Source organism: Hemicordylus capensis, chromosome 5, assembly GCF_027244095.1.
Source record: "Hemicordylus capensis ecotype Gifberg chromosome 5, rHemCap1.1.pri, whole genome shotgun sequence".
Taxonomy (NCBI): Eukaryota; Metazoa; Chordata; class Lepidosauria; order Squamata; family Cordylidae; genus Hemicordylus; species Hemicordylus capensis.
Genome location: NC_069661.1, coordinates 172,792,547 through 172,818,485, shown reverse-complemented (window position 1 = coordinate 172,818,485; position 25,939 = coordinate 172,792,547). Strand labels below are relative to the sequence as shown.

Genomic DNA, 25,939 nt, shown 5'->3' with positions numbered 1-25,939 from the left:
TCAAGAAGGCAGATCTCGCCACAGTTACCATGCCAGTCACATCACGGTTAGATTCCTGCAATGCGCTCTACATGGGGCTGCCATTGAAGAATATTTAGAAACTTCTGTTGGTGCAGAACTCAGCTGCCAGGGTTCTCTCTGGAACTGCTTGTTCAGAGCATATTCCACCTATTCTGAAAGAGCTGCACTGCTTGCCAATTTGTTTCCGGATCTAATTCAAGGTAATGGTTATTACCTTTAAATCCCTTAACAGTTTGGGCCCTGGATACCTGAAGGACTGCCTGCTCCAAGGGTTTCTGCCTGCCCAACAAAATAGTCAGAGAGCCCTTTGCTCCAAGTGCAGACGCTGAGAGAGGCAAAACTGTCGTGCATCCAGGAAAGGGCCTTCTCTGTTGTTGCTCCCCCCCTCCCCCGCCAGCTCTGGAATGCTCTCCCAACCAATGTCCACTCCTTGACATCTGTGCCTGTTTTTAAAAAACAACTGAAGACCTTGTTATTTATTCAGACTTTTACCCCTTAGAAGCTGCTAGGTCTCGCAGCTTTCCTGCTTCTGTATGTCTTTTTAATAGTTGTTTTTCTTTCTTTCTTTCTTTGTTTTTGCTGTTTTGTGGTTTTTACTGTTTCACTGATTTTAAAGTTTTAGATGTAATTTGTATGGAACTTTATTGTATTTTAACTTTTGTAAACCATCTTGAAATGCCCTATGAAAGGCGGTATAGAAATTGAGCAATAAAATAAATAAATAAATTGTGCTCATAAAAGAATAAAATAAAATAAGTAAACGAGCAATTACTCTGGCTGCACAGAGGAAACAAAAATCAAATGGCCTGTGGCTGGCAGGAAACAGGAAATGACTAAGTATAGTGATGAGTTTAGTAATGCAATGGCTAGGAAAAGCAGAAGCCACTTAAAATCACACAAGATAGAGAGGCCTTTGCTGACTTAAGGTCACAATCCTAAGGACATTTTCTAGGGAGGAAGTCCCATTGAATCAAATGGGACTTAGCCTCTTGGTAAACAGACTTATGATTTTCCCCATGAAGCTTTTCACACTGGGCTTTTGAAGCCTTTTAACTTGCATCTCCTCAGGAATGGAGGGTGTGCGTTCACATATTGGCTAGATTTACCCTGAAGTCCCTGTGAGTTATCGGGAAGTAATTCACACAATTTTTTTTTCACTGTACGTTAGAGTGTAGCCCAATTTATATCCGGGGTTAAAACATCCACTATTTGTGGCAGTTTGGGGGGACAACTTCAAGTTCGCAGTAAAGCCTCCCCGTAAACTCGCGGTAAAACTGGCTGTGCGTAAAAGTCCCATGGGAATGAGTTATTGTGGAATTTGGGGGAGGAATATTGGAGAAGGTGCAGAAGAGGGCAACCAAGATGATCAGGGGCCTAGAGCACCTTCCTTATGAGGTAAGGCTACAACACCTGGGGCTTTTTACTTTAGAAAATAAGATGACTGATGGGCAACATGATATAAAATTCTATATCTATAAAATTGTGCATGGTGCAGAGAGAGTGGAGAGAGAAATTTTCTCCCTCTCGCATAACACTAGAATGAGGGGTCATCCCATGAAACTGATTGCCAAGAAATTTAGGACTGACAAAAAGAAATACTTTTTAACACAGTTTATAATTAACCTATGAAATTCTCTGGCACAAGATGTGGTGACAGCCACCAGCCTGCATGGCTTTAAGAAGTGTTTAGATAAATTCATGGAAGACAAGTCTATCAATGGCTACTAGTCTGAGGGCTATAGGCCACCTCTAGCCTCAGCAGCAAGATGCTTCTAAATAACAGTTGCAGGAGAGCAGCAGCAGGCAAGAGGGCATTCCCTCAGCTCTTGCCTGTGGGCTTCCCAGAGGCATCTGGTGGGCCACTGTGTTAAACATGATGCTGGACTAGATAGGCCTCAGGCCTGATCTAGCAGGGCTGTTCTTATGTTCTTACGTAATATAGCACTGCATTAAGTGCTACCGTATTTTATGGACTATAAGATGCACTTTTTCCCTCGAAAAATATCCACCAAAATTCAGGTGCGTCTTTTACTCGTAAGCCTGCCCAACAGGTTCAGGGGGGGGGGGGGCTATCCCCCGGCAAAGCCTGTACCGATGCTAAAGGAGGGGGTTGGGGGCGACCCTCTATTAACCCCGTGCAGCCTGGGGACTGCCGCTCCAGCTCACCCTCCACTGCTTGGGCCGTGGACTCCTCCTCCTCCCCGATCGTGCAAGTTTTACATCACCACCAGCAACACCATTGTTATCAGCTCTCCCTCCTGTTTTACTTTCTGCAAGCATGTTCAGCTGCCTTTCTGCAAACATGTTCAGCTGAAGAAAGTGCAAAGAAGGAGGAAAGCCGAAGTGGTGGCCGCTCCCTCCTCTGGTATGTGCATTCTGGTGAGGAGAAGGAAAGCTAGAAAACGAAAGAGTTTTGTTTTTTTGAATAGGGTCAGAAGTGAGGTTGAAGAGAAAACAAGGAGTGGAGTAGGAGCAATTGAAAGAGGACTTATCTGAGGCAAGAAGAAAGGAGAACAAACTGAAGCAAGGCTGAGAGTCCTTTCCTGGAGCTAGCAGGACTTTTCGGTACAGTTTTGATAACAGTTTAATATGTTAAAACTCTGAAAAACTGGATTAAAATTAAGGTGCGTCTTATAGTCTGTAGCGTCTTATAGTCCATAAAATATGGTATATGGAGAACTATAGTTTCAATTCTGTTTCCAGCTAATTGCAGAAGACTAATGCCTCAAAAGCATGAAAGGGCAGGCTTAGAATCTGGGCAGAACACCTAGATGGGTAGACTTAAGGTGGAGCTTTAAGCATTACTGCTTCAAGCTTGTGGTATGGAGACACCAGCTGCCATTGTCCATCTTTCTATTTCAGTTATTTTCCTGTCTCTAGTAAGTAAAGTGTGCCATCAAGTCAATTTCAACTCCTGGCACCCACAGAGCCCTGTGGTTTTCTTTGGTAGAATACAGGAGGAGTTTCTCATCTCATACTCCCACGCAGTATGAGATGATGCCTTTCAGCATTTTCCTATATCGCTGCTGCCCGGTATAGGTGTTTCCCATAGTCTGGGAAACATATCAGCAGGGATTTGAACCGGCAACCTTCTGCTTGTTAGTCAAGCATTTCCCCACTGCGCCACTTAAGGTTTCCTGTCTCTAGCTATCTGTAATTAGAAAGTTCCGCATATATGAAGTTCCACATATTCATTTGTCAAAACCACCAATGGCCTAGTAACCAGAGTTTTGCTAATCAAAGGTCATCCCTCTGAGATACCTGAGCAGTGTGGCAAAACAGCAGAAAAAAGTACACTTGGCCCAAGTTTCTCTTTTGCATCAGTGACTGTGCTTGATGAAATGGACCCATGAATCTTACATTAGTACATCTTCTGTTTCTTTCATGAATCATGAAAGTTACAAGTACTAATACATGTTTTTGCTACCACTGGTGAATTATCATTTACTTGCCAAGTTTGCTGATGTTAGTTCATAGACTTCAGCTGTCTTTTTACCAGCGGCTGCCCCTATTTCCTGGGAATCTGTCCCTGGTAAATCACCATCCCTATTTTTGCATCTTCCCTTGTTCGGTTTTGTTTCATGTGGGATGCTAGAATTGTTCTTCATAATGCAGCTCCCTCACCAGAGTCTCTAGAAATTAAATGTCCAAGTTGGGTGAGTGGATGCATGTAAATGGATGCACACAGCACCAAAGCATTATGTAGTACACAGCATATAGCACATTTGTATTTTGAATGGGAGGAGAGCTGGTCTTGTGGACACAAGCAGCACAAGTTATCCTCTTTGCTAAGCAGGGTCTGCCCAGGTTTGCATTTGAATGGAAGATTACATGTGAACACTAGAAAATATGGGGCCACTCTGGGAAGAGCATCTGCATGCTTTTATGCAGAAGATTCCAAGTTCCCTCCCTGGCATCTCCAGGATAGGTCTGAGAGAGACTCCTGCCTGCAGCCTTGGAGAAGCCGCTGCCAGTCTGTGTAGACGAAACTGAGCTAGATGAATCAATCATCTGCCTCAGTATAAAAACAAGGAACAAGAAATGAACGTAAATATAAACTATATTGAAACTACTGAAATAATTTGAACATGATAATATAAATAAATCATGTGAGGAAGAATACTAACAGAACATAGAATGCACAAAATGACAATGAATCAAACAGGAGATCTGTATAGTCTGTAATAGATGTGAAATGTACTAACAGAACTGGATATAAAGACAACATCACTCTGATGATAATGCTGTTTGGAGATCCTTTATCAAGTGCTTTTTAAGAGTTCACGTGTTCTCCTATAAATGTCCATAAGATCTTCATTGGAACATCAAAACTTCAGTGTTATACAATCTTCTTCATAGGGGGCCTTATTTCAGATCCTTCATGCTACTGTGTTTGTGTTGTGCTGACTAGGTATTAAGCAGCACCCTATGTTCCTATGTTCCAGGTGAAATTCAGTCTTCAGCAATGTGTAATAATGGATGGGACCTGGGAAGGAAAACCTTGGTATAAGTTTTGGTTGTTATGAGTCTATTGGTTGTTATAAGTCTTATTTTCATCTGTGAAATGTTGGAAAGTATGGGCTTGGTTCATCTGCTTTGGTAATCTGGAATTATGTGCTCTGCGTGCCTTTTATTATGTGTTTTCCATTTGGGGCACGTTTGTACTCAGAATGGTTCACCATGTCTCCTAGGTTGTTTGGAAATACCCTCTAAACATTTACAGGCATTTCATCTCTATTTTCATCATTGAAATATGCGAGAGAGGATGTTAGTTTGGGTCCCTCTAATTATTTCACACACACACACACACACCCTAAGTCTGAATATAGAGCAACAGCACAGGCAGGTGGGGGTGGGGAATCAATGCTGATTTTTATTTTTTTTAGGGCCAATTGTTCTTCAAAATAATGGTGAAGCAGCATATACAAGTATTGTGTATGCAGAGATTAATTTCCAATATGCAGTTTCCCTTCCCTTGGGATATTTATATGCTTCCAATCAGCACAGAACTGTCCATCAAAAGTAGCAATGTAAATATGTACATTATAACTTGCTGCTGGAAACTTTGGACTGTGGAGGAGGTGGTGTGTTTTTTTGTGTGTTTTTTTTTTTAAGATATGTCTTTTTAAAAAAAGATTAATCATATTTTTCAGCACAAATGACCTGTATTACCAGCTTGCCAGTTCATTATAGTTTGAAGAAAAAGGTTTGTTGGTCCCAGAAGCTCAGCAACGAAAGCAGTATTAACCAGAAATTCTCAGCCCAATTGAAATTACATTTCCGTTTGGTGCAAAAGGCAGTCCTGCCATCAAGGGAGTAATATCAAGAGGGCCAGGGCACAAAAGAGATGCGCAAGAAGATGAGGAAGGATGTGGCTCAGCAGGCTTCCAGTGGGAAGGAAAGATAAGGTAAGTATGGAGACAACCAGCAGATAACACCCTTCTTTCACACTCAAAGGGGATGTGAACAGGTTCTCCCTTGAGCAGTCATGTGAGGAGCTCACCTGACTGTGGTAACTCTTAAGAAAACTAGAGATAACCAGAGCATTGGCATTAGACTATTCCTAAGACTTTCCTTAGCAATTGGGCAGGAATTGGGGTCTGAGGTAGCTCAGGGGTCTGAGGTAGCTCAGGTATCTTGGAATGGCCATACACACTTCCCCACTTCCCTGTAAATAGGGATACGGATGAATCAAGATTTGTGCACTAATTTGGAGCTCAGCCTGGGCATCTTTAAAAGTGAGGAGATCGGGCCTGTACCTGCTCCTCTGCCACTTGCTGCTGCTTCCTGCTCCAGTGGTGGCCCTCTCAGCACCCCTTGCATGGCACCAGTCAACCATACCGACCACGCAAATGGCTGCCATGCATATGCAGAGGCCATGTGCATGCTGCCACACCAGTACCATGTGAGGGGTGCTGGGGGGCATGCCACCACAGCAGGAAGTTGCGGTGAGCTGTGGGGGAGCAGGTACGGACCTGCTCTTCTCACTTTAAAAGGTGTCGGGGTTGCGCTTCAAATCAGTGGACAACTCTCAGTTTGTGCACCTGTAAAACTACAGGCAGAAATTTAGTCTTCTTGTGTCTTGGAATGGGAAAGGGACATTGTTTTACCTCTAAGGAATGGGATGTTATTAAGAAAACAAGGACAATATGGACAAGTTATAGACCCCCTTTTAGCATATTGCATATTTTTCTCTTTCTGCAAACAGCCAAATTAAAATGAAGTCTCCTAAGAAGCAGAAATTATTAAAGCTGGAGAGAGGAGGAGATGGGGTTGAACTGAATTATTTTTGTCCTTTGTTCTTAGCCCAGTCATTTACCACTTAGATAACCATGCAATAGAATACATATTCCAAAAGGGAGTATACAATTTAAAAAAAAAGAAAAGGAAAAAGGAATTACTTCCATCATTCCTGAGTCCTGCTAAGCATTTTTAATAGATATGTGCCCTCAGCTCATCTTTTGCATGCTAACAATTTAATCTGAATACCAATATAGACACAAAATAAACGATTGTTTTCTGCCAGAGGTATCTGCCGAAGAAATCTTGGAGTAAAACATTGTCTTTGCAGCTCATTGTGTCTCTAATTAGAGTGGAAGGAGGCAGAAGCTTGCTGGTGTCAGTCTGTGTTTAGCATGCCCTGGAGCTTGGAGCTCCTCTGGGTATCAAAGTGCCCTAATTAAATGAGGGGTCCACAATACAGCACTAAACATCAGAGTGAGAGAAAGAGTCCAGTGTCCTCAGTGCCTTTGAGAATCCATGGCCCACGCTAATTACCCATTGTTGAATTGACTTCCCCATTCTGTGAGAAATGAATGGTTCTTCTTGGCCTCCCTCCCCCCTTTCACTATATCCTCCTCCACCACCCCCCTTCACCCCCTTATATTTTACCATCTTTGCTTTGGCCGCCTAATTAATCTTATGGAAATCTCCCGAAGCCAGATTTCAGCAAGGTTGCCCCGATGTTTATAATTTGATTTGTGATGATAAAAGTGAAGGCACCCGGTGATGGAACAGTGTCATTTTCAACACTCTTGAGAACTGAAGAGGCTATCAATCTTTCCCACGTGCATGGCAAACTGATATCCTAGAAAATTAACTTCAATTAATAACAGAAATCCCCAGACGCTCAGGGAAGTAGAGATGCTTTGAAAGAGAACCTTCAAAGATGTCTCTGGATTGTCTTTTATATTCAGGCTCTGCTTTTTAGATATGAGAGATTCTCAATGAGGGAATATGCAGAGAATGTTTTGCCCCTTTCTAATTTCAGTGAAATGAGTTAACATTTTATATTTCATTCCGGAAGAAGTTAACCAAATGTCTCCAGGTTATATCAGTCCTTATTTTGTCTCCTTGGTTTTATTTTATGAGCATTTCACCAAGAAAAAAGTAATGAAATGAAATGATTCACAGCAAAATATTGCTGCTTTTTTAAAAAAATAAAGATTATTTGTTGACATTATCCTTATTTATGCTAACAATACTTATGCACTAAAGGAAATTTTTCAGCTGAAAAAGATTTAAGCTCCTTTTAAAATCATCTCTAATAACTGAAATGATGTAGAGCTATTAAAATTATGCAGAGACTAGACTATTTTTAAAAAGCAAGCCTGATTTCTGAAAAACAAATGTGACTCTACACAAGTGCACTGCCTGCACATTTGAGTGGAGTTTCCACATACAGTTTGGGAGAACGTAATGGTTAGACAATACTGGAGTTGAAATTCCTGGGAAAATAGAAGCAGATGTTACATTTCACTGGAGTACAACAAACAAAAAATCTTGTTCATAGAAATAAATACAGTATGTACCACAGTCCAGCAAATAAATATTGAATTGCTGTTATATGACATAGCAAAATAATGTGACTACATTACATCAAACCATTATGAATTAATTTGGTGCACATTGCAAAGATAAAATCCTAGCCAGCATTATAGTAAATTTTATGTTCATCAGAGTACGTTGATAGACACCCATATATAAAGATACAGTCTTTGGGCCAAGAAGGGGTTAAGTTTATAGCTTTTTGCTAGAATCATCATGGGAATGAATTCGTGTTTTGCCATTTCTCATTCTCATTACAACCTTTGTTACGAGAATGAGGTATTAGGATGTTAATGCTTCATATAGCCTGTGAATTATGTTAGTGTGCTGTACTACTTTGACCTTTTAAGTATTCTATAATTTGATTGGTTGGCAATTCCAGTCCTACTCTTGGTTGACAGCCTCTGTAACCTTTCGAGCAAAGGTAGACTGGCAATCCAATCAAAATACAGAATATTTGAGAGGTCAAAATCCATTGTGTAATGTCATTGTCGAAAATTCTAGTCATACCTAATGTTCTTGACATGTAGAAAACAAACAAGGGCACATTCTAAAAACAGACATTTGGATCACAAGAAGTCAAACAAATGTAAAGCCAGTCTTTTCTTAAGCATTTCTATCTTGTCACACTCCTTTGATCGATGTATTTCAGAGAAGATACACATTTAGCTCTTTTATTGTAATGCAGTTAACATTCCTGCCACTATTATTCTTTCCAACCTGCTTTCTTTTTTTAAGACTTACTATACTTACATTCTGCTCTTATGAAGAGCTCCCAGTAGTCCCCTCTCCAAGAGGCTGATAAGTTCCACATCTCTTTAGCTTCCGCAATGCTGCTCCACCAAGATCTCTCAGACCACACAAAGGGCCTTCTCCTTAGCCCTCTTCAGACATGATTAACCCAAGCCCCTTGTGGTGGGGAAAGTAGGGAGGCCCACTTTCTAAGCTCCACTCACCCCCTCCTGTGGGGTGCACACACGTATAGCACCATTTGTCTGAAGGGGCAATGCTGTAAGCATGGTGAATGGTGATTCTGTGAGCTGTAACCTGGAGGTACCACCCCCTTCAGACCGACAGCGCTGTAAGCCTGTTCATTGGACATAAGGGGTGAATGACAATGGTGGGGTAACACTTCCTTCCTGCTTTCCCTGATGTGAGTGTAAATGGGGCTTGGATTGATCATGTCTGCTCTTGTCATGGAGACAAAAGGGTACCTAAAGCTATAAGCAACAAGAAGGTCTGATTTTATGGAAAGCCTAATTAAAAATCAAAATTTAAGAAAACCAAATCATTGGAAGAGCACACTATATTAAGAAGCTAAGAAAGAATGACAAAGGAAACTCTCTGTTTTAAAGCATGATTGTTGCGTTCATTATACTGTAACTAAAGCTAAACTACAGTCTCAAAATCAGGCTAAAAACTCATTTCTGTAGCCATTTCCAGGCATATTAGCTACTGTTTGTGCTGATGGCAAGCAAACCCTTTTGGTTTGATTAGGAGACTGCTTAACCCTTCCAAAGCAGGAGAGGGTTGGGGGAATATTTAAAATACAGCATGGGGCGGGGCGGGGCGGGGGGAGGTCCGGAACTTTTCTTCTGGCCATACTATCCCACCCAAAACTGCTTTTCATTTTCCATTCATCAAAACAGGAACTAAAAGAAAGGGTTTCATAGAGAAAAGCACAGGTGATTGTCCATGGCATAATTGTCCACACTGCTTGTTTATGGCATGTTTTGTTCATCATTATCATCATCATCATCATCATCATCATCTCTTCTACTTTCCACTTGGTAGAGATGAAGCACCACCTGGATTGGCTGTGCATCACATCTAATCTGGCCCTCAGAACAGGATTCCCAGCATCTGCTACAGTGAAACCCTGTAAGTAAAGAAATAACTCGTGGAGCTTCTCCAGATATATATGTAGGGACAGTGGGTGGGGGAGACGAGAGTTGGTAGAGATAATTGTTTGTAATCTGAGAATTGTTTCCAGTCTGAATCAAGCAGTTCGGCTGGGAACACAAAATAAAAACATACATTCAGCTTTCTCTAAAATCGCTGCCACGTGCTATGGTTTTGTTGTCCTGTTGCCAGTGTTTCAAAATATTCTCTTTCCTCAGCTGCACGAAAGATTTTCAAGAATTAAATAAAAAATGCAGTGAACAAAATCATGCTCTTCCCTAAACCTTGTTGAATTAATTAAAAATTTAAAGGAGCCCCTTATTTTATTTTATTTTATTTTATTGCTTCAGCTGGTTTTGTTTTAGGCATGAACTGGCTAAACTCAGAAATGAGTCGAAAGGAAGTGTGTAATGGTGGATTGAAGAAGCTTAGGTTGTAATCCTAAGCACATTTTCTTTGGACTGGGACTTGCTTTTAAGTGAGTATGTTTAGGATTGAGGTGCTAGTCTCCCAAATGACCTAAACTGTGAGAATTGTTTTCATTTAAGAAGCATAATTTGTATCTTCCATAGCCTATTCCAATTTTCATACTAGTGGATTGACTTGTGTCAAAACAAAAACATACCAAATATTACATTTTTAAAATCTAAATTGGATTTTCATATTTATTTAGTTCAATTTCAATTTAAATTAAAATGACAAACTTAATAAGGAATTTGAGGGAATCGGTGAAATTTCCCACTTCTTTTTTAAAAAAACCTCAAATACTAGATATTTTTTATATATAACCTATCTTCTCAGTAATCGTTCATGACAAGAACAAAAGCCTACTTCTTCATACAGATAAAAACTGCAATTACCAATTTAAAATGGGGCTGGTTTCTTTCTTTGCCAATAGTCGGTCACCACTAGGACCTCTGGACATGATTAGCTTTCACCTTAGAAACTGCTTGAAACGTTTGCTGTTAAATAAAGAAGGAACAGAGCCATGTAATAAATATTATCTATTCAATAAGATAACCATCCTATTTCATGTCTTTCTCATTAGAGTGCCTTTCTATCCTTCAAAAATGACCTGCAAGTAAATGAGCAATAACGTTACCTGTATATAGACTTTGTGCTCTGCAATGTTAATCAAACATTCCATTCCATTTGTCCATCTTTCTGCTCATGTGCATGGTAATGCAAATCAGTTCAACCCAGGAAGAAAAGTATGGTAGTCACATTTGGATCTTCTTCAAGGCTCTTTCAAGATTGAAAGTTTTTCTGTTTGGGTTTTATAAAAGAGAAATCAGACATAGGGGGCTGTGATTATATTTCTATGATATCCTTGGTCACTGCTAGTCCAAATGGCAGGCAGGAAACTACCAAATCAATACTGGTAGCACAGTCCAATATGCTGACAATGACACACAAATATCATGCTAGACAACTTCTTCTCTTCCTTCTCCTTCTCCGTGTCCTTCTCCTTCTTCCCAACAACCAGACCAAACATAGTTATAAACATACAATGGAAATATAATAGAACAACATACCTCTATCCAAAGTTAGTACACATCTAATATAGCAGCAACCTGTTAATTGAAATTATTAACAACTTAGTCATGCTAGACTAATGAATATTTCCCTCTCACTTGTAGCATCCCTCTCTCAATCAGGTTTAGCATTATGCCATGAAAAACTGACTTGTGGAAACTGTGCCATGTGAAAAACAAATCCAGGCTGAATTCAGTGTGTGGTAGTAGCAGTATATGCATGGCTGCCTTATAGGGATGTGCACACAGGTTTGATGTTGAATGTGTTTGGTTCGACCGTTCAGGGTCGAACTGAACCAACCCCTGTTCGGTCTGAGCCCAAACTGAACAACCCCCGACTGTTTGGGGGGGGTTGCGGATTTTTTTTAAAAAAAATATATTGTACTTACCCCCTTCGGGGGAGTTTTTGGAGGTGGCAAGGAGGGTCCACAGAGGTTGCCCCTCCCCCCACTGGCGTCCCTTATTGCCACCACTGGCCATTGGGCCGGCTCTTCGGCCCATTCGGGCCTTCTCCCTCTGGTGCGGTGGCCATTTTGGAGGCCGACACACCTGTGCAATTGGCCTCTGCATGACCCAGGCTACACAGAGGCCAATTGTGCAGGTGTGGCAGCCTCCAAAATGGCTACCACAACGGAGGGGGGGGAGACCGGAATGGGCCAAAGAGCTGGCCGAATGGCCAGTGGCGATAAGGGAGGCCGGTGGGGGGAGGGGGAACCTCTGCAGACCACCCGCCATCTCCACCAACTCCCCCAAAGGAGGTAAGTAAATTTACCATTGCAGTTGGCCCTTGACCCACACCAGCAGTACCCTGCCAAACCTGTTCCAGGGACCCATAGGGAGATGGAACCCCCACCCCCAGCTGACCAGGGAAAGTACCTCTGGGCCAGTTTTGTATTGCAGTGGGGTCCCAAATTGGTCTGCAACCCCAACCTGCAAATGGAGACATAGACCATGGATACAGGGTCCAAGGCCCAGCTACAACCTTAAGTGGGTCTCCTTCTGTCTCACCTGCAGGCGCTGGTGTCGGTGTTTCCTGTGGTGTCACATTGGGAGCCGGTGGCAGTGGAGCAGACAGAGCAGTAGGTATCTCAGGAATGGGCGCTGCTGCGGGCACTCTAATGCCTCCGTTTGAGCAATTAATGCAGGCAGCATACCCATGTCATTCTCATCTTCAGAGGACAAAAGCTGGGGCCTGGGCCTTAATAGGGCACCCGCCCCCTTTTACCAGTGGCTTTCTTGGAAGGCATCCTCAAAATCACTGTAGATATACTGTATAAGACCAACACAAGAATACTCCCAATCTGCTGGGCAAAACTACCCAGAACCCAGCAACAACCCCCGTTGCACGCATGGTGCTCCCAAAGGAAGCTACCCAAACACACCACACCAGTGCCCTCTCAACAGAACCCAGGCAGCCAGCCACCCCTTAGGAACTGCTTGGAATGAGAAATAGGGCCACCCAAACACACACCACCCCCACTAAACTGTGACTGAAGCTTCAAGAGGGCCCAAGGCAAAAAACACGAGACCCAGACGTCTCACAATATAATTGGTCAGGGAGGCAGAAGGGTACCCCAAGCCTCCAATAACAATCAAGCACCGGTCAAGCCTAGCCAAGCTGTGCACACCACATGATGGAAAGCCCCCACCCACCCAGTGTGGACAACAAGAAAGTGCTATTTGACTCCCCGTCCCCAGACACTTGACTCCCCACATGGCTGAAAAACACTCTCCCTCCGATGAAAAACACTCGCCCACAAAACTGTGCCACTCGCCCCTTCGGCACCCTCCCTGCCATCCGGATCTCTGCGCAGGCTGTCTTACCCACTGAGGAAGAACGCCCTGATGCATGCTCCCTCCTCAAAACTAGACAGTAGCGAACTGATTTGGGGCCAGCATGCCAAAGCTACTGCGCCCTCTAGCTCCACCCCTGGAACATGAAGTGTCCAATGGGCTGCCCTGGCGGCTGGCTCAGGGATTGGGGTGAAACAAAGGGCTATCCCCCAGCACAAAGCGGGGGGGGGGGGGGACATTTCTCAGCTTTGCTGATTCACAACTAATAGAAGCCCCATTCAGACATTTTGTACAAGTGTACATACTACATATGCCTGTATACTCATGCATGTTTTTGTGTGAATGACTGTACCTCCATTCATAAAAAATTAACCTGGTCACATTTCCCTGAAATTGCATAGTACAGGTAGGAATTGTGCTGCTGTACATGCGTTCAACATAATGTGTGAATAATTGTGCCTATGTACACAATTTCTGTACTGTAATCAGTACCTGTGTACACACATTCTGCGAGTGTTGAACATCACATGAGAATAAGGCTAATGTGTGAATAGGGCTATTGCTTACCAGTGCCCTAGCCACTTCTTTGCAATCAGTTTCCATCTCTCTAGAGCTGAGCCAAGCATTCTTTTTAAATAATCTTGGTTCAGATTCCATTTGGTCCTAAGTTTGAGACAAAGTTAGCAGTTTGGATGGAAGTAATGTGTGCTGAGAAATTTTGGCGTGGTAGAGTAAAACACTTGCATTTTGTGGAGTGAGGTTGATGCTGTCAGTGGTATTGGGTGTTTTTACTCTTTTTAAGTACTTTTGTGTGTGTGCTGTGCTTCTGTGGTCACTGGTGGCAGCGGCAACAGGAGCAGCTTTGAAGGGTAGAGGCCCTTCTAAGCAGCTGGCTTTGTCCAGCCACCATTTTGTTTTCCTCAGAATGCTCTGGGAATGATGCTTCTCCACGATGTAGCATCTTTCCAAGGGAGGAAATGATGAAGCTGGCCACTGGCGAAAACCTCAGGATCCAACCTGAAGTGGCTTCTGTAAAGCGGGGGAACCCACAGCCAAGGACATCAGCTCTAATGATGTGATTAAAGTAACCTGAGTGGCTCTCAGTGAGAGTTTAACCCCCCAGATGTGACCTTATTGACAGCTTAAGCCCTCTGGTATACAATATTGCAGTTGTTTGCTCTTGCAGCAGTAGAGAGACCTGTCTTTGGGGCTGAACATTTCTGTCAAGAGTTCTGCAAAGTAGAGTTCCGCTGTGGGAGCTCTAACTGGTTATATTATGTGAGTTCAAATGCTTTAATCTTGCCTGCAGTTTCAGATACATCACCAAAATCACACATCAGAACTAAATGCAGACTCTAAAGCTATCATGCTGCCTGCTCATATAACCAGATAAATGCCTAAGTGTCAGAGGTCATGCACCATGTAAATTCATGGAATCCATGACTCTCAAAGCAGTTGTGACAGGAGTTTTACATGTAGTGATGAGTACAAATAAAAGCAGTGTAAATGAACGGTCTCTGCTTCATTTACATTTTTCCAACCTCATCCTCTCTAACCAGTTCTTTGATATTTCATGGGAAGAAGAAAGCAATGTGACAGAATGCATTGTCAAACTGGGGCGAAGTGTTGTTTACAGAAGCTGCCTGGCATGTCCTGGAAACTGCAGTGCTTTTGTCACTGTCAAAGATCTCATCAGCCAGGATGTATAAAAGTCATGAAGATCTTAAAGACCATTTATTGACTGTGGCTAAATCTCACTGAGCAAAAATGAAAAGCTAACGGAATGCCAAATAATCACTGTGGCTCTTAAGGGCCTGAGCTACAGCAATTATGGCAAGACTCGCCCAAACCACATCTCATTTTATACAAATTTATTCAACACTGGGTATGAATGTAGAAAAATGGTCTATAAATTTAATACATACATACATACATTCATTCATACATACTCACTCCTTGGAATCTGGCATAGGCCATTTGATAATGTGGCTATCTTATATAACTGAATTTTATAATTTGGTTATCCTATATCTTCAAAACAAAAAGAATGAAGACAGTGGCCGCATTCACACATAATGAGAAAATGGAGATTGCCGAAACCACAGTTAATTTTTCTGACTGTGAATTGCATCGCAGACATTTGTTCAACCACAGCAACCTCCATTTTCAGGGCAGGGGAGCCCTTCTCTCTTCCTGGTCCTCTGATGCCATATCCCAGCAAACTATGTAGTGCTCCATCACCAGACTGTGGGCAAGGTGTCAGAACTTCTCCAGGATGGCAGCCACAAAATTCAAGGGGGCATGCTGAGTGTGATCATGCCTTTTCAGAATGGTCCACCCACCCTTGGAAGGGAAAAGGCATTTAAATACATTTAAATGCCATGCAAGCCCTTCATCTGACAGTGATTTCATTATCACTCTTGTAAGAGCCATGAAACAAAACTGTCTGGCACAAGCACAATTTCTGGTGGGTGGGTGGGGAATGCTAAGGTTACTATTTTTCTGTTACTCAGGGAAGGGAAGATGATGGTGTATTAGGAGAGGATATGTATATGAGGGAGGGCAAAGGATCCAGGGGTTGGCCCACTGTGACCAAAGCGGCTCTTGCTCACTCCGGCAAAGCAGTCCCTGGAGACCAAACCACACTCCTGCCCCCTTGGCAGCTTGCCGCCAGGGGATTAGCACTCTCATGAGAGAACTGCTGAGGAGGCCCTTAGGTTCATCAGCCTTTGGTCCTCTGTCAGACTGCATGCTCATGAGTTGAACTATCCAAAAAATGGCCCCCAGTTCTCTCTAGTTAATGATAAATCTTTTGTGTAGCACCAGCCCCCCTCCAGGGAAGCCTTTAATGAACCCACAGGAGATTTTGATGCTCCGTGTGTCCGTGCGTAGCTGGCTGGGCAAACTGGAGAAACACTGGGACTGGGGACAGAACTTAACTCTCATTCAAATTTCCTGGGTTCAGACTGGCGTTGCAGTTTATGCCGCTCTCTCACCACAGGGAATCATTGGAGAGGGAGTCCCAGTTGTCTGTGACCCCAGTAGAGTGGGCTTGCCATTCCAGGCAAAAATAAAGATTGGCATGTTCAGTGGGCAGACAGGCTGGCAGAGGGCCGGCTTTGACTATTTATTTGTGGCAGTCGCTAAGACAGGGAGAGGTGTTGCTAGGATACCTGTCCCCATGGCTTGCTTGTGTTGAGCAACCAGGCTGGGCAGCATCTGCCATCTGGCTCTCATGTGTGTCTCCATGGCCTGACACTCTCATGAGAGAGTGGTCCATGGGAGAAGGGCATTCGTCACACATTATTAGTGTTTCTGCCCGACACCCCTGTCCCCACAGATGTTTCTTCTCAAGAATTGTGAAGGGTTATCCCCATGGCCTTCCACTCTCATGAGAGAGTGGTCTGCTCAGGAACAGCATCCATTGTCATCACAAAGAAGGAATCTCCCCTGTCACTTGAGACAATGTTGGGTCTGCTGCCTGATGAATAAGCCTAGGGACTGCAATGTTGTTGGGGAAGGGGCTGGACCCCACTTCCCCAACAACATTGTGCAAAAAAATAGACCTCAGGCATTCACACATTCCCAGATGGGGCTGCTCCAGGGTATCGCCGCCTTGCAATATGTAGCTATCCCAGTGCTCTAATGGGGTTGCCCTGTTTATATTGCCATTACATGTGCTTGTGAACATACTTCTTGATTGCTTCATTTTTTAGGACTGAGCGCACATAGTGCCCATCTTGCTATCTTGTCCTCTTTCTCTCTTGATTGGCAAGAAGGTGGGAAAGGGACAGAGTGCGAAGAGGGCATGCCCCAATGTGACTTTCCTGTTTGACAGGCTTGGAAGCTTGGGATGGGACACAGTGCGTCCCTGTTGCTGGGCATCTGCTTTAGTAGATCAGAGACAAGGGCAGGGCAAGTGCTTGGAGAGGTGGCCAGAGAGAAGCACCACAGGCATGAAGCGGGCACAATCCGAGGCAGGTCTGGGCTGCCCTCTCTATGATTATGTTTCCAGAAACTGCATGAAAATGTGGTTATGGCAGCATCCATGTCCAGACGTAATGCTGCCACCGCAAAATCTGAGGTTGGGACATTGAAACTCACTACAAACTGAAGGTACAAACTGGAGTTTGGCAAGTGACACTGCAGGTCACTTCCCCCACAAAACCACAGTTGCATGCATTCAGATGTCCACAAATTTCAACCTCTGCCCAATTTAATGGCAGTTTCACATTACGTGTGAATGTGACCATTAGTTTAGTACACCATGTATATATCTGGTAATATGCATGTATTGAAATGGGTTTAACTTGGCTTACAATGAGAATTGGTTAAGCAGTCTTACCTACAAATTTTGCACTGACGGGGTGCCGCGTTACATGGTTGCCCTGTGGAGTCCAGCAGTGTGCATGGGGAGCATGGATTCCCTCCTCTGAGGTTTCTGTCATCCCCCTGATGGGAGTGCAGGGTAAGATGGTTCCAGGTCTGTCGGGTACCAGTGTGATTGAGCACATGGAGGTAGGGAGAGCTGCAGGGAACAACTCCGGTGGGGTCACCATGTTGGGAGAGGCAGGAAGTGAGAACAGGGATTAGGTGGGGCTTGGAGTAGCCTTTAAGCCCTGTAAGCACTGTACTAGGGCTTTTAAAGCCAAGGCTGCCGATGATGAGGGCTTCTCTTTAGTGAGGGAGCCAGAGTTTCCTTGGGAAATGAACTAGTTAAACGTAGCAAGCCAAGAGGAGGACTACGGTGATGAAGTAACTTCCTCCCCTGGCTTACTCTGAGGCTGACCTTGGCTGCTCTCATCCCAGGATTTTGGATTCAAAAGGGGCCAGGAACACACCTCCTCCCTCTTGGAGCATGACATGCACTAAGTGATCTAGATAGTATCTCAGACAAACTTAAGGCCCATTTAGTTTGGGGAAGGAGGGGTGGAGGATGAATGATTACAGTCCATGGACTGTTTTGAGGTCACATTGGAGTGTGATGGAATGCTGAGAGAATGGAATAAAATGTTTGAAACTGGCATGTTTGTGTATACATGTATGTATATATGCACACATCAATTTCTATGTTTACTTTCTTAAGTTGTGGGGAAATGGAGAACGTAAAATTACTATACTGTTTGCAAAAATAAAAAAGGTTAGACATGTCTAATTAATACATTAAATAAGTACTTTTAAAAGCCACTCTATTTGTCTTAAAACATGCAGAGCAGGAAAATAAAGATAAGTCATAACAACACGTCAAACTATGCCGAGTCTTTATCACCCACTGATGTCAGTGGAATGTACAAGTTTATCATATACTTTCAGGGCTGCCTCTAAAGCATCTCAGAATCAGATACCACAGATAGGTCACTGACCTCTTTTAGAATAGCACTTCCATTGAGTCCTGCATTTGAAACATCTTGACATTTTCTCATGCTGACCTGATTTCAGCTTCTAGTATGAATCACACTGAATGGGCTTATTCAAAATCTAAAAGGGTAAACCATCTATTTGCTGTTGAAACTAGCTCAAATCAGCCTGACCATGATTATTGTTTTATTTTTTCTTTCTAAAAATGTTATTCATTTTTAATGCATCTATATTATGCTGTCAGCAGAAGAGCACTCTAGCCTTCTGACTCTACAGAGAAGCATAGCTGCAGTGGTGTAGAGTGATGTGTTGAGTAGTGATCTACACAAATTGAGTTTTTTTAAATTCAATTTGTACCCGAATTGAATCACCCCCAATTTGTTTTGAGTCCAAATCTGCCTCCCAATCACCCCAGATTTGACTTGTTCCCTAATTTTCTGAATCAATATCCAAATCAATTTGGGGGGAGGGGTTCCAGGGGCAAAAGAGTGGGGTGGGTGGTAGTGCCCAATGGATGGAAGCTACCACACAAATTTCAAAGAAATTGGGCAAAGGGGTGATTTTTAAAGAATTCTTGAAGTTAGCACATCTTTAAGCTTTTCCCCATAGGGATAATGGGGATTTCAGCAGCCTGGGAGTTGCAGAAAGAAATCAGGGAGGCATCAAGGAGACACAGGGAAGTAATAATGGGTGACTTCAATTACCCACACATAGACTGTAGGGGTGTGCACAAAACGATTTTTTGTGATTTGATTTGTACCCGAATTGAAACATCCCCGTTTCGACTTGTGCCTGAATCTAACCCATCCGAATCAGCCCAGATTCAATTTGGATCCAAATTTATCCAAATCCGAATTGATTTGGATCAGAAAAATGGGCCATGGGGCCAAAAGAGTGGGGTGGGGTGGTAGTGCCTAATGGGTGGAGGCTACCACCCCAATTTCCAAAAAATTGGGCAAAGGGTTGATTTAAATTTTTTTTTTTGAAGTTTATGTGTCTTTAAGATTTTTTTCCCCTATTAGCAATAGCAAATGAGAGTGGATTCATGGTTTCTTATTGAAAATCTCATATGCAACCAGAGAATCTACACTCAGAACGCTTCCAAAACAACAGAACCCAGTACATCATGGGTTATCAAGCCATGGGGGTGGTTGGCACCCTATGTTCACTATGCCACCACTCTCTCTGGGCCACCCAAGTGCCCCACATGTGCAGTTATGGGGCTGCTGAAACCTCCATTCTTCCCTATGGCAAAAAATCTTAAAGACGAGTAAACTTCACTTCAAAAATCAAATAATATTGAGCCCTTTGCCCAATCATTCTGAAACCTAGGTGGTAGCAGGCACCCATTGGGGCACTACCACCTAAGCCACTCTTCCCCTCCAAAACACATCTACAACACCCGCAGAGCTTTGCAAAGAACAAGTTTTGGTCACCCACATTCACATTCCCCCCCCCCCGAAATGCAATTTATCCACACACAATAGTGTGAAACAACAACTAAAAACAAACACCACACATAACTTTTTAAATTCAATTGCTGCAACCCCAAAACCCATGCTCCACTGCTGCAACCCCAAAGCCCATGCTCCACTGCTGCAACCTGAAGGCCCATGCTCCCCTGCTGCAACCCCAAAGCCCTGCACTCCCCTGCTGCAACCTCAAAGCCCTGGGCTGTGCTGCTGCAACCCAAGACCCCGTGCTGTGCAGCTGCAACCCCAGACCCCCGCGCTCCGCTCCTGCTGCAACCCCAGACCCCACGCTCCACTCATGCTGCAACCCCAGACCCCGTGTTCTGCTCCTGCTGCAACCCCAGAACCCGCGCTGCGCTACTGCAACCCCAGAGCCCATGCTCCACTGCTGCAACCACAAAGCCCCATGCTCCCCTGCTGCAACCCCAGACCCCACGCTCCGCTCCTGCAACCGCAGACCCCACGCTCCGCTCCTGCAACCCCAGACCCCATGCTGTGCTACTGCAGCCCCTGACCCTGCACTCCCCTCCTGCAACCCCTGACCTCGCACTCTGCTCCTGCAACCCCAAAGCCCCGTGCTCTGCTCCTGCAACCCCTCACCCCGTGCTGCGCTGCTGCAACCCCAGACCCCGCGCTGTGCTCCTGCAACTCCAGACCCCGCGCTGTGCACCTGGAACCCCAGACCCCGCGGTCCTCTGCTTCAACCCCAAAGCCCATGCTCCACTTCTGCAAGCACAAAGCCCATGCTCCACTGCTGCAACCCCAAAGCCCATGCTCCACTGCTGCAACCACAAAGCCCATGCTCCCCTGCTGCAACCCCAGACCCCGTGCTCCACTCCTGCAAACCCAGACCCCGTGCTCCCCTGCTGCAACCCCCAAGCTCATGCTCCACTGCTGCAACCCCAAAGCCCATGCTCCACTGCTGCAACCAAAAAGTCCCACACTCCCCTGCTGCAACCCCAGACCTCACGCTGAGCTGCTGCAACCCCAGACCCCGCTCTCTGCACCTGCAACCCCAGATCCCATGCTCCGCTGCTTCAGCCCCTCACCCCACGTTCCGCTGCTGCAACCCCGGACCCCGCGCTGCGCTCCTGCAACCCCGGACCCCGCGCTGCGCTGCTGCAACCCCGGACCCCGCGCTGCGCTCCTGCAACCCCGGACCCCGCGCTGCGCTCCTGCAACCCCGGACCCCGCGCTACATTCCTGCAACCCCGGACCCTGCGCAGCGCTCCTGCAAACCCAGACCCCACACTGCACTCCTGCAACACCGGACCCCGCGCTCCGCTCCTGCAACCCCTCACCCCGCACTGTGCTGCTGCAACCCCAGACCCTGCGCTGCACTCCTGCCACCCCAGACCTCGCGCTGCGCTCCTGCGCTCCTGCAACCCCTCACTCCACGCTCCGCTCCTGCAACCCCTCACTCCACGCTCCGCTCCTGCAGCCCCTCACCCCGCGCTCCGCTCCTGCAACCCCTCACCCATGCTCCACTCCTGCAACCCCTCACCCTGTGCTCTGCTGCTGCAACAGGATAGACTGGGGCTTCTGTTGGTGTACCGATCACCTGCTGCTCAACAGAATCCCTAACTGAGCTAACGGACTTGGTCTCGGGTTTGGTGTTGGAGTCCCCCAGACTTGTGGGGCTGGGGGACTTCAATGTTCATTTTGGGACCAATTTGTCCGGGGTGGCTCAGGAATTCATAGCGGCCATGATGACTATGGGCCTTTCTCAAGTGGTCTCAGGACTGACACACATTGCAGGTCACACGCTTGATTTGGTCTTTCACTCTGATCAGGGTGGTGTTCCGTGGGTGGGGACTCCTGTGATTTCCCCATTGTCATGAATGGACCACCATCTGGTTAAGGTTGGACTCACAGTCACACCCCACCTTCGCAGGAGTGAGGGACCTATTAGGATGGTCCTCCCGATAAGTTTATTGGATCCCATGGGATTTCAAGAAGCCTTGGAGGGATTTAGTGTCGGCTCTGCCAGTGAACCTGTTGATGCCCTGGTGAAGAATTGGAACAGCAAACTCACCGGGGCAGTAGACATGATCACTCCTAAGCGTCCTCTCCAACCTGCTTCAAAATTGGCCCCTTGGTATACAGAAGAACTAAGGGGGCTGAAGCGGCAAGGTAGACAACTGGAGCGCAGGTGGAGAAAGACTCGGCTTGAATCCGACAGATTGCAACATAGAGCTCATTTGAAGATCTATGCTTAGGCCATACGTGCAGCAAAGAAGCGATTCTTTTCTGCCTGTATTGCATCCGCAAGTTCACGTCTGGCTGAATTGTTCAGGTTGTGAGAGGGCTAGTATGTGCCCCTCCTCCCTTGAATCAGAATCTGGAACCATCGATTACCCGCTGTGATATGTTTAATGAATTCTTTGTGGAAAAAATCTCTTGTATTTGGGCTGACTTAGATTCCATCTCCACAATTATTTCAGTGTCTGATGTGGAGGTGTCCAGCAACTCCTCTTACATGGTTGGGTTGTATCAGTTCCAGTTTGTGACTCCTGAGGATGTGGAAAAACTGATTGGAACGGTGCAGCCCACCACTTGTCCTCTTCACCCTTGCCCGACATGGCTTATAGTATCTGGCAGGGGGGTTGTTGTAGAAGCCTGGTAGAGATTATAAATGCATCTCTGAGGGAAGGTAGGATGCCTCCTAGTCTTAAGGAGGCGATTATTAGACCACTTCTAAAGAAGCCTACCTTGGATCCCTCAGAGCTGAGTAACTACAGGCCTGTCTCCAACCTTCTGTGGCTGGGCAAGATAATTGAGAGGGTGGTGGCCTCCCAGCTCCAGACAGTCTTGGATGAAACTGATAATCTAGACCCATTTCAAACTGGCATTCGGGCTGGCTATGGGGTGGAGACTGGCTTGGTTGGCCTGATGGATGATCTCCAACTGGGAATTGACAGAGGAAATGTGACTCTGTTGGTCCTTTTGGACCTCTCAGTGGCTTCTGATACTATCGACCATAGTATTCTTCTGGAGCGTCTGAGAAGTTGGAAGTTGGAAGTTGGAAGGGTTGGAAGTTGGAGGCACTGCTCTGCAGTGGTTCTGCTCCTACCTCTCAGGCAGGTTCCAGATGGTGTCCCTTGGAGACTGTTGTTCTTCAAAATCTGAACTTTTGTATGGTGTCCCTCAGGGCTCCGATTATCTCCGATGTTGTTTAACATCTACATGAAACTGCTGGGAGAGATCATCAGGAGATTTGGTGCAGGGTATTATCAGTATGCTGATGACACCCACATCTATTTCTCCATGTCAGCATCATCGGGAAAGGGCATAACCTCCCTAAATGCCTGCCTGGAGTCGGTAATGGGCTGGAAGAGGGATAACAAACTGAGACTGAATCCATTTAAGACAGAGGTACTCATTGTACAGGGTCGAAACTTGGGAGACGATTTTTATCTGCCTGTTCTGGATGAGGTCACACTTCCCCCGAAAGAACAGGTACACAGTCTGGGGGTGCTTCTGGATCTAAGTCCCTCCCTAGTATCCCAGGTTGAGGCAGTGGCTTGAAGTGCCTTCTATCAGCTTTGGCTGATACATCAACTGCGTCTGTTTCTTGAGATGAATGACCTAAAAACAGTGGTACGTCTGCTCGTAACCTCCAGACTGGATTACTGTAATGCGCTCTTTGTGGGGCTGCCCTTGTATGTAGTCCAGAAACTACAGTTGGTTTAGAACACGGCAGCCAGGCTGGTCTCTGGGTCATCTAAGAGAGACCGTATTACTCCTGTATTGAATGAGTTACACTAGCTGCTGAGGTGTTAGCTATAACCTATAAAGCCCTAAACAGCTTGGGCCCTGGGTGTTTAAGAGAACGTCTTCTTAGTTATGAACCCCAGTGCCCATTGAGATCATCAGGAGAGGTCCGTCTGCATTTGCCATCGGCTCGTCTGGTGGCTACTCAGGGATGGGCCTTCTCCGTTGCTGCCCCAAGGCTTTGGAATGCACTCCCTAGTGAAATAGGAGCCTCCCCATAACTGACAATTTTTTAAAAGTCTTTAAAGATGGATCTGTTCACCCAGGCTTTTAACTGATACTTTTTTTTAATTGTTTTTAATGTTGTTTTAGTATATTGTTTTAAAATTTTTAAATTGTTGTATTTTAAATGTCTTCTTTTTGTTTTTAACTAATGTTTTACTTTTGTTTTTATCTTCTTGTAAACCGCCCAGAGACGTAAGTTTTGGGCGGTATAAAATATAATAAATAAATAAATAAATAAATATTGTAGTACTGAAAGACATTGTAGAATTGGAAAAGGCGCAGAAGAGGGGAACCAAGATGATCAGGGGCCTAGAGCACCTTTCTTACGAGGCAAGGCTACGACACCTGGGGCTTTTTAGTTTAGAAAAAAGATGACTGTGGAGAGACATGATAGAGGTCTATAAAATCATGCATGGTGTGGAGAAACTAGATAGAGATAATTTTTTCTCCCTCTTGCATATTACTAGAACCAGGGGTCATCCCATGAAATTGATCGCCAAGAAATTTAGGGCCAACAAAAGGAAGTACTTTTTCATACAATCAACTTGTGGAATTCTCTGCCACAAGATGTGGTGACAGCCACCAGCCTGCATGGCTTTAAAAAGTGCTTAGATAAATACATGGAGGAGAGGTCTATCAATGCCTCAATACCACCTCAGCCTCAATACCACCTCAACTGGAGCAGGAGAGACAGCATGCCTTCAGCTCCTGCCTGTGGGCTTCCCAGCAGCATCTGATGGGCCACTGTGTGAAACAGGATGCTGGACTAGATGGGCCTGATCCAGTAGGGGTGTTCTTATGTTCTTAAATTCACATGGTGCACACACTCCCAATTTTCAGTTGTGTGAACCTGGAAGATTTTGGTGATGTTGGGTTGACACTACGCCAACCCAACATTTACCCAGGATTGCAAATCTTAGATCTGAAGTACAGCGGTTGATCCTGGGTAAATGTCAGGTTGACACAATGCCAACTTCACATTGCTATTTTCAGGTTCACATGACTGGAAACTGAGAGCACCACATGAATCTTGGATTTAACGTTTAGCGGACATTGTGAACTGTGTGAACTGGCCCTTTGTGTCATTTCTAACATCAACAGTTTACCTGGCCTGAGTGCTCATGATATAGCCCTATTTAGACATTATTTTGTACATGGATTCAGATTTCTGTACACTCGTATATGTTATTGTGTGAATGACTGTATATGCATTCATTTTAAAAGTGAACCCAGGTAGAGGATCCTCAAATGCACAATGCAGGCAGTGTACTGTACTTGCATTCAACACAACATCACATGTGAATAACTGCAGCTATGCAAACACAGCTATGCCTGTGTGAACTGTACACAGATTGTATGAGTGTTGAACAAACCGTCTGAATAGGGCTTTTATCTTATCTGTTTGAACACAAGAAGCAGACTTCCATAAAAATAGAACTATACATATTTCTTGCAGAAAGCTCCAATTTCCATCATGACTGTAGCACTAAGCCTATTTCCACACTTCTGGGATTTCTTTGTGAACATTTCCCACACTTTAGCATTATTTTGACAATGTTTGAAGGCCTCTGGAGTGAATAAACAAATTGTTCTATATGTTGTTTTGGCTGAGGCACACACAATCAGTAATCTAGTCAAGAATGCTGTATAAAGTCTAGTCAAAAAATATTTCATACACACACACGCGCGCGCGCACACACACACACACACACACATATTAGCCAGGGGATGGCTTAGTCTATCCATGTACATATTGTCTAATTTGTTATTAGTAAACAGTGCTATGGGTTCTCTCAACAACCCATCATTTCTGTTTGTGGGGAAGAGAAGAATGTGTCTGCTTTCTTCTGAGCTTCAGTGAGACACTCCGCCACTCACCTGGCCGCTGGCGGGGGCTCGCCTCTGTGGGAGCCAGGTGAGTTGGGGAGGCGATTCCCCATCTCCAGGGCTGCTGGGCAGCAAGGAGCACTGGCTCCGTTTACCTTAAAGAAGCCTCCTGCCCTCCCCCAGAGAGTTCATGAGCTGCCCCTG

The 25,939-nt window shown here is 44.9% G+C and overlaps 2 long non-coding RNA genes across 3 annotated transcripts; one reads left to right on the top strand and one right to left on the bottom strand.

Annotated features, from left to right (window-relative positions):
* Positions 1–4,063: 4,063 nt before the first annotated feature.
* Positions 4,064–9,358, bottom strand: LOC128325846 (uncharacterized). Its single transcript, XR_008307677.1, has 2 exons — positions 8,602–9,358; positions 4,064–4,507 (listed from the first exon to the last, which is right to left on the bottom strand). It is a non-coding gene; the product is annotated as an uncharacterized LOC128325846 (long non-coding RNA).
* LOC128325848 (uncharacterized) lies at positions 5,229–12,396 on the top strand. 2 transcript variants are annotated; one of them, XR_008307679.1, is made up of 3 exons: positions 5,229–5,429; positions 9,643–9,729; positions 12,300–12,396. It is a non-coding gene; the product is annotated as an uncharacterized LOC128325848 (long non-coding RNA). The 2 variants fall into 2 exon arrangements; XR_008307680.1 differs by lacking the exon at positions 5,229–5,429 and adding an exon at positions 9,018–9,085.
* The last annotated feature ends 13,543 nt before the right edge of the window (positions 12,397–25,939 follow it).